The 19015-nt window shown below is 41.9% G+C and overlaps 1 protein-coding gene across 1 annotated transcript in view; it reads left to right on the top strand.

The window, feature by feature from the left end:
- Positions 1-19015, top strand: part of fstl4 (follistatin-like 4) — a 195283-nt gene that overhangs the window by 77337 nt on the left and 98931 nt on the right. The window lies entirely within an intron of this gene.

Genomic DNA, 19015 nt, shown 5'->3' with positions numbered 1-19015 from the left:
AGACTATACTAGGGCTTTATACCTTTGCTTTGATGTTAAAGCATTGAAGCATAGCCGGAGTTGTGCGGACGAGGGAAGCGACTAAAATCACGAGCGTCAATCGTTGTGAAAATCACGTCTTTTGTCAGCCGCCTGTTCAGTTGAGATGAAAGAACGAAATCATCTGTGGTTTGGCGCTGAAGGCTGTGGTTCAGGGTCCGGCGTGTCTGTAAAACGATAGGCTGAGCACCGGAACTGGTACTAGGAACGTAGACCGCAATCATCTCTCCCGTCACCATGTAATACTTTATACTTACTCAACAACTAGCGGTATCCCATGTGAAGTGGCACCCTGAAAGCTGACGGCGTGACCCACCTAACGTAGCCTACGCCGGTGTGAGCCACTTTTACTTGTGCGCTCGTCAGTCTGGCTTGCTCTGTAAAAACGCCGCCCAAACGCTAGTCTGTTTTTTGCCAGTCGGGTCATTTTTGTTTCCACTTCCTGCTTCACTTTCAACAACGGCGACTGAAACCTTCGAATCATGCGAATGTTTGCGTCTCTGAACCTCCTCGGTTGACCTTTCCTCGACGTGTTCCATCTTTATTGATCCAAAACAATCACTTGGATAATTGTGAAGCAGGAGAAGCAGCCGGAAATGCTAAAGCGCAAACACGCTACTACCAAGCGTAGGTAAATTTCTGGAGAACTGCACGTCCGGCTACGCTGTTAAGGTCTGCGTAGGGGGTCAAATTGATGCAGATTGATGGAACTGAGGAACACAGCGTTCAAATAACGGGTTCGTCTTGCTGTCATTTCATCAGTTTAAATCACTGTGGCCTCGTCTCTCTCTGCAAAATCAAGTCCAGCGGCTCTACTGAAACACCACAATCATAATTAGAAGTTGAGAGAACTAAAGAAAATATTACAGCAATATAATCAGAGTCACAATGCACGCCATTTGTTCTTTCAAATGTTATTTGGGCTCCACATGCTGCAGATACTTTACTGTTTACATTTTTGTAAACAGTCTGTAAGGTAAGACACTTCACCCTGCAGAGGCACCAGAGTAAAAAACCAGCCACTCTACTGTACGCCATTCTGGGGCCTTGCAGGATTGATTTGAGTACTCAGGTGTGATTTATTTTGCTTTCCGATGGTTAATCTTCCTATACTATGACTTAGATCTTTTATCAGCTGACTCGGACTCTTACATATTAATTCACATAGTGTGTGTCCGCATCCACTTCTTGTCGAACCAACCGTCCACTGCCTCCACTTTGTCAATATCCCCGTGCACAAATCACCACTGGGTTACTAAGGATCACCAGTTCTGCATAGTAAATCATTAAAATCTTCACTCCTTTACTATCACTCATTAGCAAAATTGCTCTCTCAGCATGAACAGTCAGCATTATTATCCACCAACGGCCCCCACTTCATCGTGACTTCGATTTAAAGGTAACTTGGCTTCGTAGGGCTTTAATTGTATGTGTTTACGCACAAATATTATTTTTTAAACCTGTCTGTCTGCAGTTTCTGGCTGCATACAAATGTACAGTGAACTTGTTGGCATCTCCTCTTCGTTAAATGTTGTTTTCCAGGTCAGACTAGTATTAAACATGCTGTATAATCCCTCCGGGTGTGGATGCTAAAATAGAAAGTGAAGCTATAGTTATTTAGAGTGCATGGTTTCATGTCAGCGAGGCGCGGGAACACAGAACGCACACATACTCACGGCGGCACTTTTAGTCATATCACATTAGGGAGGGATGGATTCCTGGCAGACACCACCATGCATAGCTAATCCACATTAGGGATGTTCAGTCGGCACATTAGGCTTAAACTTGATGTCTGAATGCAAACCAGCAGGAGATGGAAATGCTGGAAATCAGTCAGATGTCATGGGAATCACGTGTGTGTGTGTCTATGTAAATAGGAAGTAATTATTGCACCTGACATGCAGTGACGTGATTGGAGGGCACGTCTCGGCAGCGGTGCGCCGGAGTTATTACTGGCGCTGATCGCAGTTTGTTTGGTACAAGCAGTAGAGGAAGAAGTGCAGAGGTGGTTGAGGTGTCTGCGGAAGCGCCGCTTGGCACTTCGTTTATCCGGCTGCATATTTACGCTCTTGCTCGAAACTTGAAAATAATCCTGGTTTGAAGCTGTGGAACTCATCCAAACACTGCTATAGGCAGTCCTCAGTTTACATCACTTAGCAGGTAGTCCAGTGACCTAGATGTGCTGTTAAATCACCAAACTTGTCAACAACAAAACTAGGACTTCTGTCACACTAACTGCAACAGGAAGTAAAAAGTCTATTACAGCCATTTAAAGTGTTTTATAAAACCTTAACTCCATTAATGGGGCATTGGACGTCTTTCTGACATAGCCAAGATTAAAAATCATGTCACAGGTGAGCAGTTTCACCCGAATCCCGAAGCCGTCTTTCCATTTTTTTTTCTCAAAACGGCCGAAGCTTCGTTTCCCCTTCCTGCCATCTTCCCTCCGTGCAAGGTATTGTTTTATTTTCGGCCGGCGACCTTCTCTATTTGCTTCAGTTCATTTGATGGAGCTCAATTTGCATTTTCTTTTGTGACATTTCAAAAGTTCGCCTCAAATTTGTTGGGGGAATTACACACAGTGGTATGTTGTTGTTCCCTTGCAGTGTTGTTTCACATTAAAACAAAATGAACAAAGAGCGTTACATTTTCTCCCTCCCTCTAGGATTGTTTGTTATTCAGATTATTCAGAGTCTAGAAGTTGGGAAATAATAGATATTAAAAAAAAAATAAAAGTTTCCTACTCCGAGTGACTGTGACCAAACCCTCATAGACACAAATGGATCTCTTTAGATCCCTGGAGCTGTGTATTAAGCCACATGCCAAAAATCTTTTTTGGGGTAAATTTGCTTTTAAAATTGATAAACCTAAAAGCTCAGCTGTGAAAGCTCATTTCCTTCGGCTCAGGGCTATGGCTAAAGTCGCAGTGTCAAATTTGGCTAGTAGTTACGCAGGCTTTCGTTTCATCATATCTGGATTATTGTGATTCATTCTGCTCAGTCCAAAACTCTCACTTATTTCCAAAGAGGAAATAATAACATTTCTCGTGTGCTGACCTTCCCGTGCTGGCTCGCACTTACAGAGCTGAATTTGAGTTTTGTTCGTGCATACAGCTTTGAAAGCAGAAACACTAGGTCACTGTGGACGTCAGACCTTAAGTTGCTTTAAGCTAGAAAAAAAAGGTGAACGCCAAGGCTGCAAAATATTACCTATCCCTCAGATTAACGTACATTTAAAGCAAGAATTCATAGCATGTTCATAGCAACAGTACTAGGTCCAGCGGTTCTGTAGTAATCACCACCGTTCATTAAGTTTGCACATTCATTTGTCTGCCTCAGTCAGTGCTTAATTGATGTTTTCATTCATGCTTAACACTGTTTTTTTAACCTTTATTTAACCATGAATTTCTCACTGACATTAAGAACTTCTTTTTCAAGGGAGTCTTGACCAAGATAGGCAGCAGCAAATACAAAATGACACAGTTTAAAGCAAAAGACAAATAATAATTAAAAAATGGTAGGAGCTTGTTTCTGTTTCAGTATTTCCATTTGCTTCTCCATCGCCGCAATTTTTGAATTGATTTGTTTTGGATCAACAAAGATGGAGGAAAGGTTTCAGCGAAATTTCGGCGAAAGTTTCAGTCGTCATCGTTGAAAGCGAAGCAGGAAGTAGAAACAAAAATTAACCCAACTGGCAAAAAAGACGCTGGGTTGACAAGCATTCAGGTATAAATGGCTCGCACCGGCGTAGGCTACGTGCATAGGTAGGTCACGATGTCTTATGTCCCGCAGAGGCGTAACCCGTGCTTAAGGATCAGCAATTCTCTGGTACAAATCATTAGCCTTATAGCAGAATTGCCTATGTCATTTTTTGGCCACTGTTAAAATATCAATAAAAAATACCAATGAGCTTACTAAAAAGTGTTTTTTCTTGTTTTCTGAAAACATTCATTCATTCATTCATCTTCTGTAACCACTTGTTCCTGTGAAGGGTCGCGGGGGGACTGGAGCCCAACCATTCACACTCACACCTACGGCCAATTTAGAATCACCAATGAACCTAATGAGCATGTCTTTGGACAGTAGGAGGAAACCGGAGTACCTGGAGAGAACCCACACAGACACAGGGAGAACATGCAAACTCCACATAGAAAGAAAGTCCCTAGTTGGCCCATGGATTTGAACCCTGGACCTTCTTGCTGTGAGGCATCAGCGCTAACCACCTCTCCACTGTGCCGCCCTACGTTAAAACATGACCTAGGCAATTGCGCTATGAGGTTAACGAAATACAGGAAGGCAATAATCCAAGTATAGCTTTATATAAGTGTCCCAATGACTAATCCTTTGGGTGGTCAGGGCAGGCCATCCCACCCGAGAGTGACAAGCTACAGTGCATTTTCATTTTCATCACTCATCTGACGTGAGGATACATCAGCCAGTCATATCTTTTTTTAATTTTACATGGTAGTGCATTTGGGCTTTTGTGTGCTGTTTTTATTTTTGTGTATGCTGTATATATCTCATTTAACATGAGATTTATCTAAGAGGTTTATTCTTCTTTCAAGGAGAGCGGGCAGCTTTCCTCTAGTTTTATGGTTTCAATTTACATTTTATTTCTTCCTCGGGCGGCGGGGCGAAAGACGGCGAGTAACTTTAATGGTTCGCACCACTCTGAACCTGTTGAGGCAAACACAGTCACAGAGGTGAAGGAGTTTACCACTCTGCTCCCTTTGATGCTCTTCTGACTTAACGGGACTTGTGTACTTAAATGCGTTTGGCAAAGGATTTACGGTTTGTGACAGACAGCTGAGGCGATTGAGAAAAGCGACTCTTTGTTCTGCTTTGTCACCGGCTTCTTTGTATTTACAGTGTGTTTTGCTGACATTTCAATCCATATTGACGCGGGAGTAGTAGAATGGGGATAGAATTAGGATAAAAATGGTCTAAAAGGCCACATTCACAAGTAAATTGATAACTATTAAATACCACTAAAAGGGGCACAAAAGTGTTCGGAACCAAAACAGAATAAAGCGTTTTTTGTTGTCGCGCCAATTCAGTTAAGTTTAATTCTGTTTTCACCGCGGCACTTTGAAGATTACTCTGAGCTAGCTTAAGCTTTCCTCTCCACAAAGACCTCGCTCAATAACAGGCACGGAAACCACAAATGTCTAATACACTTTCAGTGAAAGTCTGGAAAGTCTTCTCAAGAATGCAACAATCAGCTTCGGAGTTATTTGACCCCCGGCGGCTTCGGAAGGGGCACATCGTCAATAAAAATGATGAATACACCCGCTGCACTTAAACCTAATAACCCGTTCAGATTGCAATTGCCAAAAGTCATAAAATAGGTTTTGAGGATGTCAGTTTTTTTTTGTCCACCATGTGAGAAATTACACTCCCCCTTGCCAAATAATTGGCACCATAAAAATGATAATAGTTTTTAATAGAGAGGTAGTGCCACTCCTTGACTGATGTTCATAATCAACCACGCGAGCGGTCATCTGTGTGTCTTATATTTTAACTATTTCAGTAGGTTTTGACAGTTTGGACAAAAAAACAGTCTAATCCCTTCAAGGAGGACATCATTTTTATAATAAATTCAATTCGCAGATTTAAAAATCGTGTTAATTTTCGCAATCACTCTCCTAATTTGCGAAATTAGCATCGCGAGCCGAGATGTTTTCCCTCCCCTTCTCTCGCGGGGAAGCGGCGGGCCGTGAGTCGAGCCACGTCTGACCCCGTCTTTGATTACGACCCCTTCCCTCCGAAAGAGAACTAACTCGCTTGATTAATGGCTTTCATCTGCCTGATGAGTAGCAAGCTCCCCGCGAAGCCGGTCCAGAGAGCCGTATGTTTCCACTGGGTTGTGCGAGGCGCTCAGCGGGCGGCGGGACCTTTAATAATATCCCCGTATTTATTTGCGAGCAGTGTCAGACTGGCGACGCTTGCTTGTGATCCTGTTGACTCCAAGATCAGACGGGTGGGGCGTTTGCAGCATCCAGACGGGAATGGGAAGTGAGTCTCCACTGAAAGGGTGAGGTAGAATGAGCTTTAAAATCTGTCTGCATCGCACACATTCTTCTAATTTCAAACTTGTAGGAGCTACAGGATAACGTAACACACACTTCAGGATACCGCTTGGAGTATAGCGCCAGATCAGGGAGCTTTTCAACGCAGCACAACACGTGATTTCACGTGGATGCAAACCAAACAGACACTGCAGTGCGACAACTTGGACCGATCCACGCTCCAGTCCAGGACCTGTTTCCAGCTGCCAATCAAGGCAAATAATGTGAAGAAGAAGAAGGAGAAGAAGCAAAACACTACTGTTGGGCTTTGTAGGAGCATGCAGCTTTAGACTGAGGTCACCAGAGCTGGGCTTGAGAATCTTTAGACTTTAACACCAATGACCTGTGACTGCAGCGGTCCAGAGGGAATAAATTACCCCCAAAAATATCTGATAACTTCATTTCCATCTTTTGACTTGCAATGTTTAGTTGCCTAAAGAGGAAAATATGTCATTAAAAAGACAACACCCTGTCACCATTGCTTTCTTAGGTTCAATATAAATGTGCGTTTGACTTTACAGAGCACATAAAGTTATGCAAAGACACTCAGTCTGGTCTCCAGTCTATCGCAGGGCTAACACAGAGAGACAGACAACCATTCACACTCACGGCCAATTTACCGCCAATGAACCTAACAAGCATGTCTCCGGACGGTGAGAGGAAGCTGGAGTACCCGGAGAGAACCCACGCAGACACAGGGAGAACATGCAAAACTCCACACAGAAAGTTTTATCTCTCTGGGTCGGAGGGCAATCCATGTGTTATCAGATCAGGTTACAGCTGCAGGAAGGGACCCGACTTTGAGTGTGGCTGTCAAAGTAAAAATCATTCATTAAAAATAAAACAAAGCAAAAAGGCTTAATGAGGGTGGATTAGAAAATGGTTGGGGAGATGTTGTCAACATGTGGTGGCTGTTCTTCAGTCAGAACTGTAGGGTGAGTTTTTAATTGTCTGTTTTAATGCTGGTCAAGGGGGGCATGCCGGCTAACGCTAGCCTAGATGGTTAGCATACCGCTGCAACACTGCCAGCTCTCCTCCGCGCCATTGTTGACTTGTTTCTCGCATTTCTCCGGTTGTTGGAAAAGTACTGGTAACGTGGTAATGCAGATTTTAAATTGTAAATGTTTGATAGTAAACTCCAAGACATTCAGGAGTAACGTCAGGTTACACCTGTGTGTATCATTAAACTCTCACATTATCAGATAATCTGCGCCAAACCTCCGTACCAAGTCAATATATATGCCCCAAAATTGCACAGGTGGCATTTGTCAGTGTGTTTTTTTCTGCTTTTTTTATTTAATCATATGCGATTTATCTTGCGGTCTCTTGTGGGAAGAACCCAGCCAGGCTATTGTTAACTACAGAGCAACGAGAAAGTAATCAATAGTAATGAATATACTTTGGAGTTTTGGATCAAATATAAAACAATTCAGGATTGATCTGTCCTGAAGGAAGAAGTTGCCGCTGCTGACTATATCGGGGTCTGATTGATTGACGTTTTAGGCATCATAAGTCTTCTCCGTATCCAAAAATTATCTCGGTAAACATGACAGGTACAGCGCTCTCGATACACAGAATTTCTCTGCCTCCTGCTCCCTCCATCCGTCTGTTTTAGCCCTCCATCATCGACCCATATTTGCAGTGTCTCTGGCTTTAAGACCTGCCTCAACCGCTCTGATTACTCTTTATCATCCTGCCTCGTTCGGTGGCAGCTGCGGGTTATTGCATTAGCCATCAAAGCTGCCCCCCTCTCGTCTTTCCCCCCGCAGCCCGTGGCAGCACTCTGCCACCATCGTCCATCTTATTGCTCACCAAACCCTCTGCCCCCTCCAGTGACGCCGGCCATTAACTCGGTCACACAAACACACAGTTCTCGTAACGCGGATCAACTCTGGCTTAAGTTCAAGCGCCGCGCAACTTGGGTTGTTCACTCGGAGGTTGTACAGGGTCACGGAAAGCTGCTTTGTGTAGATGGAAACTACACAAGCCGTGTGTGTTTGTAGCAGAGGGTAGAGCAGGAACGGTGGTATTTCTGCTCTTAAATAAACATTACTGTTACCTTTAACCTGAGAACTAGTCATTTTCTATAAATTATAGAGTTACACTTTTAGTAAAATGAAAGCACATGGGTACTGTGTAATTATAGCATGGCCTCCTTGAGAGTGCACTTTTCATTTCATGTAAAGTTATATTTTATATTCATTCTGCTGCCACCTTTTAAGTCACCTGTGCACCATTGTGACACATTTTACCTCTTTCACGGGGGAGCGTGAAGTTGTCCGGGTCATAACGCATCACTGCCTCAGAAGTTTCCATCAAACTCTCTGTCAGGTTAACAAGAACTAAAGCCAGCCCAGGGCTACCAGGTGTGACACCTCCGTTCACACGCACGCAAACACCCTAACACTCGCTCCGTTTCCCCTGACAGGCCTTTATTTGTTACAGCGGGCTTATTAACGAGCACTCCAGCTATCCCACTCCCTGTTTTTGTGTGTTTTTTTTCTTCCCAAACACCTTTTCTCCTCATTTTCTCTCCTCGGCGGTCACGTGGGCCTTACCTCATTAAGTTGATATCCTCCCCACAGATTCATTACATCGGAAGTATTTGCTGTATGAAATGGATGACCTGTCCCAGATAGAGATGTCCCCTGGTCCGGCTCTGGTCCCTTGCCTCATAAACATCAGTCTCCCCCATGAAAATAGAAAGCTCTCTTTTGGCCACTGGCATCCCCTGCTGCTGTGGTAGTGGGGCATTGTCAAGGATACTGCACCAAATGTACGATGCTTTGCTGTCAGCCTGCACGTTGAATCAGGCTGCACCTGGTGTGGTTTGTAGGATACACTGGCGACTAAGGATACATGTTAGTGTTTTGATTTTTCATAGGCAATGAATGTGTTGTGCTGGCATAATTGAAAACAATGATGAAACTTTGATTCCGTCTTTTCAGGTGACCTCAAACCAAAATCTCAAAATGGTATATAACTTGCAAAACGTTGAATCCTTTGTTAGTTGCAATGCATAATGGATTCAAGTGTGGAGACAAAGGTTCTGGGTTCAGCTCAGCTCTAATTATTTGATGTGTATTTAAGTGTTTTAGTTCGGCCCAAGTCTCATCCACTAACATGGTGGAGCTTATGACCTATACTTCTGCCAGCCACCAGGGGGAGCTCTACTTGCTTTGGCTTCACTTCCTTCGTCCATCTTTGTATAGTCTGTGGTTCGTCTCAGAATAACGTATATCCAAGGACAGTCTCGCCGGATAATTAAGTTCTATTTTTATTACTTGCATTGAAACTGTAGAAGCTTTCAGTTTTCTGCTCTCACTTCGCACTCTGCTTTTAATTCTTCACCTCACCGACACAGACAGCCTGTTCATCCTCATCTTAGCCTGCACAAGCACACACAGTCCGACACATGCAAGCGTGCACACATTTCTCAGAAATCAAGACACGCGCTTCTGTCATGACATAGAAATAAATAATCTCTTTTGAAAGAGAGCGTTTACTCGTGCCTAAGAGATTTTGACATGCTTGTCACAACACTGGCATTGCCTTTACAGTGGTGAGCTGTGAGCTTCACGTTAACACAATGGCCCGTTTGGATCAGTTGCACGTCTTTATCTCTGGATGTGATTTGCTCAGCTTGGCACGTATGGATATATTTCAAATTAAAACGGGAGACATGAGTTAACAAGACGAAATTAAATCCGGTGTCTTTTATTTGTCTTCCCATCTATGCAACACACAAACATTGTTCCTCTTGATGTTGAAGTAATTAACAAATCCCCAATGTTGACTTTGTTCGGGTAAAACCATTTTGGCATTCTGTCTCGTCTCTTGTAGAGTTAACAGGTGGCACTGCCTAATTTTTTGGAGCTCGTCGTCTACACGCTCTGGTATTATTACTGTTCTTAACCCCACTGTTTAAAAGATCTTGGCGAATGAGTCTGAACAACTGCGATATTAGAAAGTGACAAATGAATTTCATTTGGCTCATCCCCGCTCAATTCACAATCTTTCCATCAGTTTAATGGCTGCATTAAAGGAAATACATATGGCCACCAGTGTGTCTGGCTGCAGATTTAAAAACTTTCCTTTTCTGATGATGATTTTTGTCGAATACGGGCTCCAGTTACTAATGAGTGAGATCCTTCATGTCTTTTACTGCAGCTGCATTTTAGCCTGCAATCAAGTAATTCAGTGTTTCCCATACAATGTTAATACCATAGCGGCCCGCCAGGGTCTAATTTGCTCCGCCTTGATCTCATAGCGAATCGGAAATATTTTTGCACATTTCAAACGACGTTGTGCTTGTGTTGTTTTTCCTATTGCTCCCCAAATTATCTCTCCCCATTAGTCAGATCATCTCTTCCTCCCTCCCTCCCCTCCACACTCACTGGTCAGCTCACCTGCTCTGTACTGAATTTAACCTGACGGAAAAAACGTTGTGGTCATCTCCCATGGCATGTGAAGCTCCTTGTGTTGTCAACATTGGTGCCACTTTTTAAAATCCAATGTTTGTGCTCTTGATTTTTTCGATTAAAACCCGGAAGAAACGACTCCAGACGTAACGTTAGCTAGCTTAACTTTATAAGCGCTAGCTAGCAAAGTTAAATTGAAAGTCAGCTGTTTACTATAAAATATTTATTCGCTGATACTTTATTTAAAACCCGTTGTTTGTGCTCGTGATTTTTTAGACCACGGTCAAAACCCGGAAGAAACTACTCCAGATGTAAAGTTAGCTAGCTTAACTTTATAAACGCAAGCTAGCAGTTAGATTGAAAGTCAGCTGTTCACTATAAAATATTTATTCGCTGATACTTTATTTAATCTCATACACATTTGTCCATAGAAAGCCATGTCTCAACAGCTTATGTTTAGTTTTCCTGTAGATCAATTGCACAGGCTGCTGCTATTTGTCGCTAAAACCAATAGCCGCGGTATTACATTAATTTACGATGGACTAAACGCAGGCTCTTGATTTATGTGCCATGTACTGTATTATTGTTTTCAATAGTTGGGACTGCATCATAGTTAAGTTTTATTTTATATTTTATAGTTTTAGTTGTAGGAAACACTGGGTAATTAATTCACTTTGTGCTAGGTACGACTGGCGACAGTCTTTTCTTTTCCTCTGCAGCCGCCCTTCTCTCTCCTGTTACAGACCACTTTCCTCTCCTCTATCTTTCACCCTCATTTTTCTCTTGCTTTGCCCCCAATATCGTGCAGACGGGGATTTGAGTGACTCTGTCAAGCTTCTCTCTACGTTCCCGGTCTGTGTTAAATTGGTTCAGAGCTTAAGTAGAGTGTGAGCCGGGAGAAAGAAAAAAATAAATAAAAATACAATCAGCACCTCGAGGCAAAGTGACCCTGGGTAGAAAAAAAATATAAAAAAATATTATACTGCACGCTACTGTATGTCCCTGACTAACAGTTGCACACAAACACGTGCACATTCTCAACCTTGGAGTTGTAAAATGTGTGTATGGCCGCGTTCACAACTAATCCACTGCAGCTTTCTTAAAAATCTTTCCTTGCTCATGGAAGAATATGTAGCTGACTTGTATGAAGTCCAGGGTTGTTCTTTTGCTCCCTGACGGTGTCATGTCATGGACGAGAATCTTGGCATGTCACGTGCCTGAAACCTCAACCAACACGTGTATGTACAGTATATATAGTATATTTCACATTAAGTTAGGGAAAGCAGTTCAAAGAGCCTCTTTTATAACTCAAAACTAGTATTACAGTCAAAGTACAGTACTTAATTGTGCAAACATTCAGTTATGAGATATTTGGTGTATTAATGTCACAAATGGTTATTTTCCCACTTCATTAAACTATACATTATTACTATTATGTTTAGAAGGTTAATCCATCATTTAGTGTTTTTTTACTATTAATCTACTGATTAGTCACTTCATCCTTTGGTTAACACCAAATTATAAACACAACTTCCCCTATTGAGCTTTCAACCTTTTAATCTATTTTCTCATAACAATAATAACCTAAAGATAGTATTCATCAGAATGGTTTGGATTTTTTTTCAGTCTTGATGTAATTAGGAAGATGTTGTTTAATATATTCTGCCATTAATTAGCATAGACGGTGTTGAGTAGGAAATAACTTAAATGACTTGTGCTGATTTTAGCTGGGAATGCAAATGCATTAGAGCACAACTTTCACTTTTCCAAAGTGGGCATTTTCTCAAGTGGCTTTTTGGATTCGCTTTTTGGAGGCGCCTGAATTGGGGATGAACATAAACGTGTCGACACATTTTTAGCAGATAAACTATATTTACACCAAAGCACACCGACCATTCAGCATCCTGAATCAGCCAGTCACTGATGGCCCGAAGCCAAACAAGTGCTTAGTGCATCACGAATGACCTGCACACAAAACAGATCCAGAAATATTAATATAAATATAAAATGTTATAATTTAGGAAGATTGCCTTCAAACATCCTTCAAATTGGACTTTTTACAGAATCCCCAACAATAAAACACCGGAAACAGAATACCATATAATCAGCCCAGCAATTTTATAATCAGAACCATCCCAAAGATTAGACCTCGGCCGGCCTTGCGGTTCTTAATGCGTTTGGAAATGACTGGCTGATTAGGATTGTAGTAATGGCAAATCAGCATTTTCACAGTAATGCACTTGGTTTTGTTTCTTTGGGCTCAGGCGTAGGGAATCCCGCAAGTTAAATGATGCTCAGCCACTGTCATAAAGGGTAAACAGGATACATTTCTCATGTTCCCTTGCTCCGCTCACATCGTCGCATATTTCTTTTTATTTTTTTATCTCCGCCGCTCTGTTTCCACCTGAACTTGCCGGGTAAGAGATAGCGGGCCGGTCCCTCCACTGTCCTGTGTAATGCGAGTTGTCAGATTATATATTTCCACTCTGCCAGGCGGACGGTTTGACCGGAGGGCAAAGAACGAGCCCAGATTGACAACCGGCGCGGCTCAATGTGCTGCAGCAGCTGATTTGCCAGCTCTCTAGCTGACTGAACGATCAGACGAATGACTGCCCAGCTTCTCACACAGACCTCTATTTGACCAGGGCGCCTGTGCTACTTACATTTTGAACACTATTCTCACTGAAGAATGTGAAATTCCATAGAAGCTGTTCAGGTTTTCTTCCCATGGAAACTTGGATTAAGGGTCATAAATCCGTGAAATAAAATTTGCTGGGAGTTTATGTGCAAGTAATGTTCCAGAATTGTTTTCTGAATTTTGACAATAAGTAACAGATCTAATTTTCTTTATACGATTCACATTGGTTGTTAAATTGCCTAAAATAGTGTTTACTTTCATTTGACCACTGTCATCCCCTTATAAGAATAGCTGATTTAATTTCTGACTGCACATGCTATGCTTTTTTTTTATCTTTTTGCTTTTTGTTGTGCCCAATAAACAGCTTCTGAACTGCTGACATTTAGGTTTGTGCATATGAACAGCAATATATATATATAGCAAGGTGGCCTACACATGATATTATCCTGGGAAAAAAAGCATTCCCTTTCGCTTCATATTTCATGGACATTTCAAACCATCAAAACACGAGAAGCCACCGCTGACCTGATATATTGAGTGACACTGTGCCCTTGGCGCTCATTATTAGCATCTCAGTTCCTGCAGGGCCTATTTGCATCATTGAGTCACCATTCTACCATAAGTCGCTGACTGTGGAGAGTGCACTAATTCTAAGATCCGAAGGGAGTAACGACCCAAACAGCTGCTTCAGGGAAGTTATCAGTCCGTGTTATTGTTTTCAAGCTCATCCCGCAAAATTCCCTCGGAGAACCTGAGCAGTATGGATGCGTGCTGCTGACCTTTTTGTTTTAGCGCCTGTGTTACAGGTGTCACCGATGCTAGCGGGGACCGAGAGCTTTCTCTCGAGGTGGGGCTCCATCTGCTTGCAGTCCCAGCGCTGTTCTGCTTCTGTGCCTGCTGGCGTGATGCACAGCAATGCTGCCTATTCAGCGACTGTTATTTACCATTTTGTCTTTAATTAGATTGAGTGTTTGTACCTGGGGGCTGATTTTTATTGTCTCACGTTACGGTATATAACACCAGTTCCTTGTATTTTCTGTGTCTTGGAATAAAAGTTCTCCGAAAGAGAAAATAAAAACAAGACACTGACAGCGTCCAGATATTTATTTATATAAAGTAACTACTCTTTTAGTTTTATGTTCAAGACGGAAGACACGCCAGAGAACAAATTAGATTTTTATTTTTAATATGACACTGACATTTAGACCTCCATTACTCATGTACACATATGGACTCTTCTACTTTCTTTACGCGTAAACTCCTGTATATTATCATCATGGCTTATAGTTGCAATCTCATTCGTATGCACAACTATAACTGGTCATTATGAAAATGATAATGGCATATTAGATTAAAAAAAAAAAGGGACAGTTTAGTGGTGTACACGCTTTGTGTCCTTGCGAGGGTTTATACCCAAGAGGTTTTGGATTCCACACAGTTTTTCCTCTCAGATATTTTATTTTTATTTTATAGAAGAGCTTCAGGTCAAATGAGATCAGAATCCTTGAAACATCGGCTGGGATGGTTACCTGGACGGAGTATTCTGAGAGGAATTGAAATAATATCCCAATCAGAATAAAAATGACGTAACTGCCTCAGTTGCAACAGATTTGCCCAATATGGTCCCGTCTGACTAAGAAGGGTGGTGTAGAGTATCTGATAGTTGATTTTATAGTGCCTTACAAACCTTAGAAACTTGGACTTTATTCATCCACAAGGGAAATTGCTTGGTCATAGTAGCTCAGTTGCACAATTTAAAAAAAATAAAATAAAATTTTTGGAGAGCCACAAGTAAAAAGAAGAATAGGTGAAGATAGTTAAAAAATAAAAAATTAAATAAAATTTAAATAATTATAAAAATAAACAATATATGAAAACAAAAATAATTAAAAAATAAGTAAATAATAAATAAAAATATATAAGTAAAAATCTAGTTTAATAAAATTAAATAGTATAAGCAAAAAATGTGCAATATATGCATATGAACAAATGTGCAAGAAATAGAGAGAGAAGTAAATATACAGTATATTATATACATAAAAAGGCTAAATAAGATAAAATTGGATTGAGTGAGTTATTTTATTTTTTTATTTTTTATTTAACCTTTATTTAACCAGATAAAAGCCCATTGAGATCAAGATCTCTTTCACAAGGGTGACCTGGCCAAAAAGGTCAGCAGCACGAGGCACAACAGCAGCACATGTCAACACAGACCACAAAGAGCAACAGACAAAACAAAACATGCAATCCTAGAGATGCAACAGCAGTCCCAGTCAGAGACGTGGGAGCAGTAGCACAACAAACAAATCAAGATTTGAAACACAGGCACTGTTCAATGAGTTTCTGCTGCCTGTCTTTCAGGATAGAGCGGAAGGCTCCAAGTGAAATCAGTTTAGAGAGTTTTAGCTCAGTCTGTAGAGTATTCCATGCCAAAGGGGCGGCAAAGCTGAATGCTCTTTTCCCAAATGAATGACGTCCTGTAGCGTCCACTGTGGGAGCGGAGCTCAGTCTGTTGGAGACTGAGCTCCGCTGCCCGTCTACCGATCACATGTCCAGCCTTTTCGGATCAACTTGTCGATCCGACTTATATTCTTTTTGCTCGTGCTGCAGACATGCTTTTGCCTGTTTTCTGGTTTAAATCATAATCACATTATTTCTGCGCATGTTTGCCCCAGGGCATGTAAACGCACACGTCAAAAATATGTCAATTTTCTTTTTGAGGCATGTAAAGGCATGTGCCGTATCAGATCATTGGAGTAGGAATTTCAATAATAACGATTTCAATTGGGCTAAAGAAATATTGTCCATATAATCCTAGCCAATGGCCTGAAACAGCTCTTTAGGCAGCGTTAGCTTCTTATAGTTGATGTGGAAACAAGCTTAGAGAGTTAAAATACATTGCAATAACCATTTAGTCCCTCGTGGGTATATGAACGTCCAGCCGGTTATTGCTTCTTTCATTTGAAGCCTTAAAGCCTGTATTACGGCATATGCAGATAACTCTCCAATCGTCCCCGGATGTCCTTCCAGTTTTCTATTTTTAAGTCAGCGTAGTTCACGGTTGAGTCTTTCTCAGCAGTTACAGTTAAACTGTAAGACATGGAGACAGTTTATCATCCAAATCGAATCAATTATTGATGCAAAAATAACACATTCTCGTGCTTCAAAAGAGTATTTTTACATGTATTCTGTTGAGAAGGCCTGCTCGTTAGTAAATACGTTAGTCCGCAGTCTTTTACATTCTTTAATTTATGTAAGCTATTTAGTTTGTGGGGGACTGAAGCGTGATCCCTAGCCTCGCTCATTACCATGGATAAACAGTTGCATTATTCAAGTGTGCTGCATGGCAGTGTAAGATCTCCTCAGTGATGGATGCCATTTCATATGAATTAGTCACTGCACTTGAAGTGAATTACTTACAGCTGGGTGGAAGGCGAGGGCTGCTTATTACTCATGATACTAATTCTGCACTTTGTTTGCTCCGCTCATTTTGCCGCTCGCTCGTCTGCAATCACTTTCTACATTTTAAGCATTTGTCTGGGCGAGTGATTGGAGGCTCCTTGTCTCGCTAAAGGCCACTTTAGGGTGGGCATTTGTCTGCTCGAGTGGTCAACCTGCGACCTTACCGTGACAAATGACTGTCTAATGAGTGAACGACTGCTCCGCGCGGCTCACTGCAAAACTCTTTTGTTTGCCTCAGGGCCTTTGTCTGTGGTAGCTCTACCTGCTTCTCCCCGCGTGGGTTTTGTCGGCAGCTAATTGCCGCCAATACCGTTTCTGGAAAGTGTGGAGTACTTCTAGTGTGATCAAGCATCTAGTTGTGTTAACTTAGAATCGAGTTTGCTTGCAAAAGAGAAACCTTAAAACGTGTGTAGGACTAGTATTTGTGAAGTTCACTCTCAATTAATTTCAGTTTTATTTATATAGCGGCAGTAATATTACAAATTGTCTCAAACACTCTCAATGTTTGCAAAGTTTCTGACTTAATTTAAAGGGGAACTACTGTTTTTTACAACCTGGACCTTATTTTCTGGCATAAAATACGATCGTTTACTCACCCATATAACTTATAACCTGTTATTTGGAGTCGTTTGGACGATATTTAGATCTGTGTATATCCATATAGTGGGAGTGACTGGGGCACCGAAACGCAGCCTCTAAATAACGCATTATCTGCCGCGAAACTCGTTCATTTCACCAATATTTTGTTGTTCTTTGGCCAGAAGTTCCTCTCTCTGCCTCCGCATCCTCCTTTCAACAAGTTCCTCATCCATATACTCTGAGTCAAAACGGTAAGGACGCCCATCATAAAGAAAGTCGTTGTCCACAACCTCAGATTCAGAAAAATATTCAGCCATGTTGCAAAAAACTAGCAGTAGCAAATTACAGGTAAACAAGTCGTGCGGGTGATAACAGGTAACTCCGGACTCAATGGGGAATAGCACTAGTGTATCATAACAAAATATTGGTGAAATGAACGAGTTTCGCGGCAGATAATGCGTTATTTAGAGGCTGCGTTTCGGTGCCCCATTCAGTCCCACTATATCGATACACGGAGATCGAAATATGTGACGAACCACTCCAAATGACACAAAAGTTATATGGGTGAGTAAATTATCGTATTTTATGCCATAAATAAGGTCCAGGTTGTAAAAAACAGTAGTTCCCCTTTAAGTGAAATTCTTTGCAGAAATTATTTTTTCTGCAAAGACACTTGATGTGATAATTTCTGCACTCGTCTGCCCAATGTCAGGTAAATATCAGGTCACGTCACATGTATTTTTACTGAAGAGACGGATGGAGCCTTCGGACACATGGATCTGTCTCATGGTTCTCCTTCGGTTGTCAATAAAGCTGCAAAAAAAAAAAAAAAAACTTCGTCTTCTGCTGTACTTCCGTGAGATTCACTTCTCCCCAGCGGGCAGAACCATTTTGCACAAAAGATGCAGAGATGTAACTACGTGTCGCTGTGATGCAGACTGCACTGCTGACAGCCATGACAGATCCCAAATGCATTCCCCTTTTTCACGTCTCTGCGGATGCACCAGCACAGAAAATTCCCCCTTTTTCGGCCTCCCGCAAACCATCTACTCAGACGTCTTCTCTCTCCTCTGTAAAAGCGTATTTCTGTAAAAGTAACCGCTGTTCAGCAGTTATTTTCTCCAAATCCATCATGAGCCATTGTGTCAAGTACACAGAGAAACTAAACACAGCAGAGTAGCCAGTAACCATAGATCAATGATTTGGATAAAAGCTGAAATAAATGGGAAAAAAACTTGCGCTAAACCAAACCATTACCCATTGTTGGCACACCAGACAAAGATGGCAGCTAATAACAGCACGTCTACGGGAACAGTCGAGCTGTTTTAATGTTCCTCTTATCATCTAGTTAAATGTAGTCATATCCGCTGTGGCTGCCACTGGTGTCTGCAATCTTATCTGCGCAAGACGCAGGATGTTACTCTTCTGTGTGTCTTTCTCCCGCCCTGTGTGTAAGCTTCGGTTCACAGCCAGAGAGGATGATAATTGAAATCCTGAGTGGCAGGTCACTTTCATGGTAAACAAACACTGCATACTTGAGCTTCAGTAATTGCTTTTCAAGAGTGGCTACAGTGGCATTCTGGGGGAAATACGCTTGAAAAAAAAAATAAAAATGAGCACACTTTGAATACACATGAAGAACATGCAGCTCTCGCTCCTGCAGGGTCATTTTTTGCCGTGGAACGATGCACCGGTGGTTGGCCTGGGAGCTTCAGTGACGGAGCAAATGCGCTCCCCGTCCCTTTGCTGACACTCACACTGGGTCTAGGCCCCAAAGCTCACGGAGTGACTTCCATCTCTGCCTCCTTT

The sequence above is a fragment of the Chelon labrosus genome (genome assembly GCF_963514085.1).
Source record: "Chelon labrosus genome assembly, chromosome: 17".
Taxonomy (NCBI): Eukaryota; Metazoa; Chordata; class Actinopteri; order Mugiliformes; family Mugilidae; genus Chelon; species Chelon labrosus.
The sequence above is the reverse complement of the archived record's forward strand: the minus strand, read 5'-3'. Positions and strand labels throughout refer to the sequence as shown.